Source organism: Pteropus alecto, unplaced genomic scaffold, assembly GCF_000325575.1.
Source record: "Pteropus alecto unplaced genomic scaffold, ASM32557v1 scaffold30, whole genome shotgun sequence".
NCBI lineage: Eukaryota > Metazoa > Chordata > Mammalia > Chiroptera > Pteropodidae > Pteropus > Pteropus alecto.
Window position 1 is genome coordinate 2,661,430 of NW_006429782.1, and position 7,616 is coordinate 2,669,045.

A 7,616-nucleotide genomic window follows, 5' to 3' on the forward strand; every position below is an offset into this window, starting at 1 on the left:
GCAGGGCCCAGTCAGGGAGGGGCCGGCGGGAGCCAACAACCGGAAAAAAAACACGGCGCCGCCGGAAGTCCCGCCTCCGCGCCACCGCCCACGTGACAATCGGCCCAGCGCACCTTTCTAGCCCTCCGCGCCTCGGCGACCGCTCTGATCTCTCGGTCCGCGTCTCGGTGGTTCTTCCGGACTCCGTTGCCAGGGGCGACGTGCGCGCTTCCAGTGGGAGGCTGGGCTTGGCGCTTTCCACCGCGTTCCCAGGCGGGTGACAGGGGAGGGAGCGCAGGCCGACTGACCCCACGGGGAGAGCGCTGGCCCTGCTCACGAGCTTTTCCTGGCTCCCCGGCGCTTACGTGATAAAGTCCCAATTCAATTGTGGGGCATTCAAGGCTCCCACAGCCCAGCCCCGCGCGGTCAGCCCCATTATCCCGCCAGTTCCTTTAACCTTCCTGAGCTTCAGGTTCCCGTCTATAAAATGGCGACAAGAATAGTACCTGCTTCCCGGGAAGATTTGTAAGCGCGACGATATAATTGGAAGGCTCAATAAATTGAGAGCCGGCTCTGTGCAAACACTGAGGAAAACAGACAAAATTCCCTGACCTAACAGCTCATGGTTTTTTTGATGGAGTTGGGAAGGTATAGACAATATGATAAATAAAATTTATGGTAGAGCGCGTGGTGAATAAGCTATGCGGAGAAATATAGTGGAAAACAAATAGGGGACTGCAGAGTGGGGGCAGTTTGCAAGATCAAGGAAGAGGATCAGGCACAGAAAAGGGACATTTTTTAGACCAGTGACATTTGAATGTGAGCATTAGATGATAGAAAGGAGTTATTGATTTTTGGTTTTTTGTTATTGTTTAAGTTTTTTTTTTTTCTGAGAAGCATCTTGAGGCATTTATGGGTGAAATTACATATGAGATGCACTTTAAAATACTCTGGCCAAAAAATTCAACGCACGTACACACGCACACACTTTTTTAGGTAGGAAATCTCATGGCTGAATTTCCTCCGTGCGGTAGAGTACGAAAGCAGTTGTTTCCCAAATATTCACTGAGCATCTACTATGTATCAAGCAAGTAGAGTCATAGCAGAGTACAAGACAGACAGGATCCTGATCATGAGAGGCTCAAAGTCAAATAGGGACACAACTACTAAACAGGTATATAGTGCCAGGTTGTGATCACTTCCGTAAAGAAAAATACAATAGGAGTATTGCGGAAAAATCAGACTAGTGAGAAACCAAGCAGCACTCGGATAGGTGGAGAACTCAGGTTTATTATGCCAGCGGTCCTAGAAGAGCTAGCGCTCTAAAGATCTGGGTCCCAAGCTCAGATGCAACTTGGCTTTTATAGAGCTTATCCACACAGTTACAGTTGGCATGGGCTGATTGGTTAATGTGTCCTCAGGTGGTTACAGACAGCGGGAGTTGCTGTGGGTTACAGGTGCATGGGGGTTACTGTAGGTTACAAGCAGAACGCGAGATTTTCAGACAGGAACTCAGGCAATACATCTGTTATCTAGAGAGAGTAAGCGAAAAGGGAAGATGAGTCTTTAGTTAATTTTGAGGTCATCCCGCCCTTCAGCCTATGCGACAAGCATGTCTACAGAAGCAGAACAGAGAGCTGATTATAAGGTTAGCCTTTTGAGTGGAAAATTCCTCTTCATTCCCCCCTTTTGATGCCCTTTAAATTCTTATAGGGCATCAACCTTTTGATCGTCCTGGGCCAGGGGCGGGTACCTCCACAGCATGAGGACTTTTGCTGCAGTTTTTCTTTCTCCTACAGCCCCTATGAGGGAGATAGTTGACCAGATAACAAAAGGCAACAGACATGGGAGGAGGAGGCGGGCCCAGAGGAGAAGGGGTACTATCCCAACTGAGGTCTTAAAGCCACCAAAAGCAGAGAACCAACCCCCAAAGAGATCACTAGGGTTCCATCCTTTCCAACTTTGGATGGGCACATGAGCTATTTTCCTAATATTAGTAGCTATGGCAGTCACAGCTTTGCCATTGTCACCTATTTAGAGACAACAATTGGATCGGTTAAATTTCCTGCATACTCCCCCTTCTTTTGCTAGCAAGTAATCTAAGGCTAAACGGTTCTGATATATTGCCGCACGCATCTGGGACTGTTGCGTGGCCAGGAGTTCGAGGGCCGAGGCCGTCTGGTTAGTTATGATCTTTAGTACAGCCTGTAACCTGATGATCAATTGAGCATCTATATGGGGGTCATAAATTGGACTGGGCCCTGGAGGTGGTTCAAGTTTTGTCTGTTCTAGTACTCACTGTAGTCTCTTTGACTAGCTGGTCTCAGGCGTAGTCTGGGACTCCCCATCCATCTGAGATATCTATCTGCCCATAGTATGTCCATCTCCTTGTTGCCCCTGGGCACAGCCCTTGGCAAATGTATCCCACTACATATATGGTTTTTATCCATCCCATCTAGTACCTTCTGCCAGCGTAAGTGCAAATGGTAGCTGATTTGTAACAAGCGGCTGGTTGGTGGGTATATGAGGTAAAAGCCTGCTGGACCCGACCACCTAATTCGAATGGGCCCTATACATTTATCACATTGAGTCTCAGTGGCTGCCCTCAAGGGTGAGCTTATGAGAAGCATTAATAGAGTCCTCAGGGGTATGTTGGCCATCTTCGTGGGGTGTCGGAGTCCTCAGGCTTCCGCTGTGCGTAGACTGGCCAGCTTCTGGGGGTGGCCAGAGCAGGGCCGAAGATCTCAGGTGGTTTTCTGCTGCCTCTGGAATGTGACTCGGAGCGGCTGATCAGGAAGAGACTCTGCAGTCCACGTTCTTCTGGAGACGTCTCTCTTTACTCGGGTGTGGTGGATCCACGGGGGTGACACTTACAACCGTAACAGCAGTGGGTGTTGCTAACGTAACAGTGCGAGGGCCAGTCCAGATCAGCTGGAGTGGCTCCTTCTTCCAGTCTTTAACCCATACTTCATCTCCTGGCTGATAGAGGTGGACTCCATTCCCTAAGGGGATAAAGGATCTTTCTAAGGTTTCTTGGGTGATGTGGTGGAGGATACTCCCTAGGATCTGAAGATGTCAGGACAGTTCTAGGTCAGCTATCAGTCGAGGGTCTCCTTTTAGCTTTCCTATCACTGGGGAAGGTCTCCTGTAAAGGATTTCAAAAGGGGAGTAGCCTGAAAGCCTTGGGGTCACCATGCTTGGAGTAGAGCCAAAGATAGCAAGTCAATCCAAGGTAACCAGGCTTCCTGACAAAGCTTAGCTAGAGTAGTCATGAAGGTCTGGTTCATGCGCTCAACTTTCCCTGAACTGTGTGGCCTGTAGGCCGCATGGGGCTTCCATTTGATTCCGAGAGCTCTGCACAGAGTCTGGACTGTCTCAGACACAAAGGCAGGTCCATTGTCAGATCCTACAGGGAGAGGCAGCCCATATCTTGGAACAATCTCCCTCGACAAGGCTCTAGCTACTTCTCATGCCCGTTCAGTGCATACAGGGAAGGCCTCAGCCCATCCGGAGTAGGTGCAAACTAACACGAACAAGTATCAGTGGCCTCGGCAGGGCTTGACCTCAGTAAAGTCCATTCGAAGGGCGTAGTTCCAATTGTTTGCACCCCTGGGCTGGATTTTGGCCTTTGGCCAGCATTGTTTCATGTGCAAGTTACTGATCTGGCACTGATCTGGGCGCATAGGGTTGGGAGTTTGGGTATGAAATAGTAGCAGCCTAACAGGCTTTCGAAAGCAGTCTTCCCCAGGTGAGACAATTCGTGGTGTCGTGTTACCAGCTGAGCTGCCACTGCAGCAAAAAGTCTCTGATCTGGAAGCTCCCACTGGCCCTCCTCTTGGTCTCTCCCTTCCGTGGGGGAGCCGTCTGTTATACCGGGCCCAGGCTTCCTAACACGGCTGCCAGCGAGGACATCTTTGGTTTCGTCTGCTTATCAGCTATCTTTTGGGCCTTCCGGTCACGGTTCACAAACACCTTGTTGGCGACCTCCAGTAGCTGGCTGTTGTTCTTCCCCGCAAAGCCCTCCGATTTCTGAAGCTTGCGGCCGATGTCAGTGTAAGATTGAGCCACGCATGCCGCCTTGACCAATGCATTGGTTTTCTCGTGCTTCGGGGTCCAAAGGGGTAAACACCCGGAATGCCTTGCACGGTCTCTCGTAGAACTCTGTGGCTGACTCATATGGCTTCTGGAGTACTTCTGTCATTTTGGACATGTTTGTCGGCTTTCTGGACCCAGCTTTCACCCCCTGCAGTATGGCCTGCCAGTACCTATTGAGAGACTCTCTTCCATTTGGGATGTCGAAGTCCCAATCAGGCCTGGCATCTGGCGCCGCCCCCAAGGCCCATGCTGTGGGGTCTAGTGCACCATCCGGTGCTTGTCCTTGGAGCCACCCCCGCGCTTCTGGCAGAATTTGGCGTCATTCTTTGGCATTGAAGAGAGTCAGGAAGAGTCGGTGACAGTCATCCCAGGTAGGCTGAAGAGTTTGGAAGACCGACTTGAGCAAGTCAATCACTGCCTGGGGCTTCTCCGAATAGGGCGGGGTGTGCTGCTTCCAGCTGACGAGTTGGAGGTCGGTTGTGTTGAAAGGCTGACGGCAAAGAACAGGGCAGCCCGGCTGGAGTGTGCAGTCTTTTCGCTCATCTCAGGAAGGCCTCACATCTCTCGGAGATGCACCTGGAGGGCTGCAGGCTGCTGGGCTGGCTGCGTGGCCAAGCAAAGGCGCCGTGGACTTGGGCTTGGTGGTCTCTCAGGCTGCTGGGGTGGTGAAGGCACTGATGGCAGAGGGCTGTCTGGTGATCGGGGACAGTGTGGCTGTGCTGGGATGGGTGGAGCTGCTGGGATGTATGGCAGCGGGAAGAGAGGTTCTTCCTCAGGGTCCCCTTGGTAGATGACTCTTGCTGGCTCTTCCTTGTTCTTTCCCCGGGTCGGTCAGGCCACAAGCACCTTACTCTGTCCCTACCTATTTGTGCAGAACTGGGCCCAGCGGGTCACTACGCTAGCGATTTGCACCCATGAGTCTAAGTATGGAAACTGGTCTGGGTGTCCAGGGGTCCCTGTCACTACCCGGTACACAGCTCTTATAGTGGGGAGGTCCAGGGTCCCCTCCGGAGGCCACCCTACCCCGAAGGCCAGCCACTCAAGCTCATAAAGAGTACGGAGTTTTCCTGGGGTCAACTTGACCCCGTAATCCCCTGGGAAATCTTTCTTAAAATTTCTCAACATACAGTTTAAGACAGTTGGCTTAGAGGAAACAACCCCCTTATTGCCTTAGGGAGCTTCCTAATGGAGGGGAAAATAGACCTTAAAATTTCAAGAAAATAATTTGATAGAGTCAAAAGGGCCATTTGGAGACAGACAATTTTTAAGCCGAATCAGTAATCAATTGCCCTTCTTCCCTGTGTATCCCACCCTGCGTCGGTAACGCAAAGACAAATAAGGGTGGGTGCCTCCTCCAGAGAGGAGACCACTCAGGTGCTCGTCTGGCCACGTCCGAAGGAGCTTAGGGGATGCTTGGCTGTTGCAGACTCAGCTTTGTGACTTACGGTTGGATACTAGTCCAATGCTGCCCTGGACCGTATGCTGTACAGCACAGAACCACAGATGAGTCCACTCAGACTCCGTAGCTTTTAGGCAACCTTATGGGTGCCCATCCGTGGAGCCACAAATTCGTACCTGAACAAGTCGAATGGGTCAGGCCACTCATTCATTCCCACATTCCCACACCAGAGGTTAAAACATTGCCTCCCCTCTTTTTGGAAGACCCTGACCTGTGTCTTCTAACTGAAGACTATAGGAAGTGATCAAGCTCCTCTTCCATCTGGAGACGGGACCTGACTGGGGTGCTGAGCCCCGTGGCCTTACTTTATCCTGTGGCCGTTCCTAGTGAGTTGGTCCGTCCCTCCTTTGAGTCCGATCAGGGCTCAGCCATCCAGAGAGTCGGAGCGCTGGTGGGAAAGAGAACCCGGAATACCGTCAGGTGGCGTGCCTCCCCGTTCATCTCGGAGCCCCTCCGGCCCAGCCCGGCCAAGCCACCCGGTCCACGGCTCAAAGGGGCCGGCGTGATTGGAATCTCACTGGGGGCTCCAGAAATGTTGCAGAAACCAAGAGATTAAAAGGGATTAGAGGAACATAATCAGACCGGCGAGAAACCAAGCAGCACTCGGAGAGGTGGAGAACTCAGGTTTATTACACCGATGGTCTCAGAAGAGCTAGCACTCTGAAGATCTGGACCCTGAGCTCAGGGGCAACCTTGCTTTTATAGGGCTTATCTGCACCGTTACAATTGGCATGGGCCGATTGGCTAATGTGTCCTCAGGTGGTTACAGACAGTGGGAGTTGCTACGGGTTATAGGTGCATGGGAGTTACTGTAAGTTACAAGCAGAACGCGAGATTTTCAGACAGGAACTCAGGCAATACATCTGTTATCTAGAGAGGGCAAGCAAAAAGGGAAGATGAGTCTTTAGTTAATTTTGAGGTCACCCTGCTCTTTGACTTAGGCGGCAAGCATGTCTACAGAAGCAGAACAAAGAGCTGATTATAAGGTTAGCCTTTTGAGTGGGAAATTCCTTTTTCAAGAGAAAGGATTCAAGAGCGATGGGAGCCCTCTTTTAGACTAGTAAGGACTGACCTTTGAATAGAGACCTCTGAAGGAGATGAGGGACCAAACCACAGAGATATCTGAGAGAAGGGCATCCGAGGCAGAGGAAACAGAAAAGGGAAGGGCCCTGATAACTTATTCACAGACCATGGTGCCTAGAGTGTACCAGGGTGAACGAAGGAGAGAGTAGATTCTCTGCTAAGAGCAAGTGATACGTGATCTGATCATCCTCTCTACGGAATATCACGTAACCCCCGGGAAGTATGATAATGGAACCTAAATAGCAGCAAAGGGAAAATCCTTGAGAAGATGTATTAGTAATTGATTTTGGCAGCTGACGATAACCAACATTATCTTGTAATTTCTGTGCATCAGGAGTGGCTTAGCTGGGTGATTCTGGCCCAAGGCTTTCATGATGTTTCAGTCAGGCCATTGGCTGGGCTTACGGTCTCACCCGAAGGCTTGACAAGGTGGGTCTATTTCAGCGCTCACTCACATGGCGGTTGGCAGGCCCCCATTCCTCACTGGCTCTTGACTAGACTTCTGAGGTCCTTTCTATATGAACCTTTCTAAAGACTGAGTGTTCTCATAATGTGGCAGCTGGATTCCTCCAGAAAGAGAGAGGGAGAGAGAGAGAGAGAGAGAGAGAGAGAGAGAGAGAGAGAGAGAGAGAGAGAGAGAGATATGCCCAAGAAAGAAGCTGCAGTCTTTCTTATAACCTCATATTAATCTTGCCATTCCATCGTTTCTGCCATTTTTATTGGTCACACAGACCACACTCCTGGTACAATGTGGGAGGGACTTCACAGTAATGTGACTACCAGGAGGCGGAGGTCCCTGGGGCCCACCTTGGGGGCTGCCTACCACACTAGAGCATCGAGTAAAAAGGCAGTAGATGACCAAGTCCGCCTACCTGTTAACACAGAAGGCCTGCTATGGCAAAACGAGGCAGAGAAGAAGAGCGAAATTCTAATATTGGTAATTTGTGCTGAAGGGATTTTTCTCCTTTTTTTCCTAGTTTCCAAATCCTATGTAATGAGG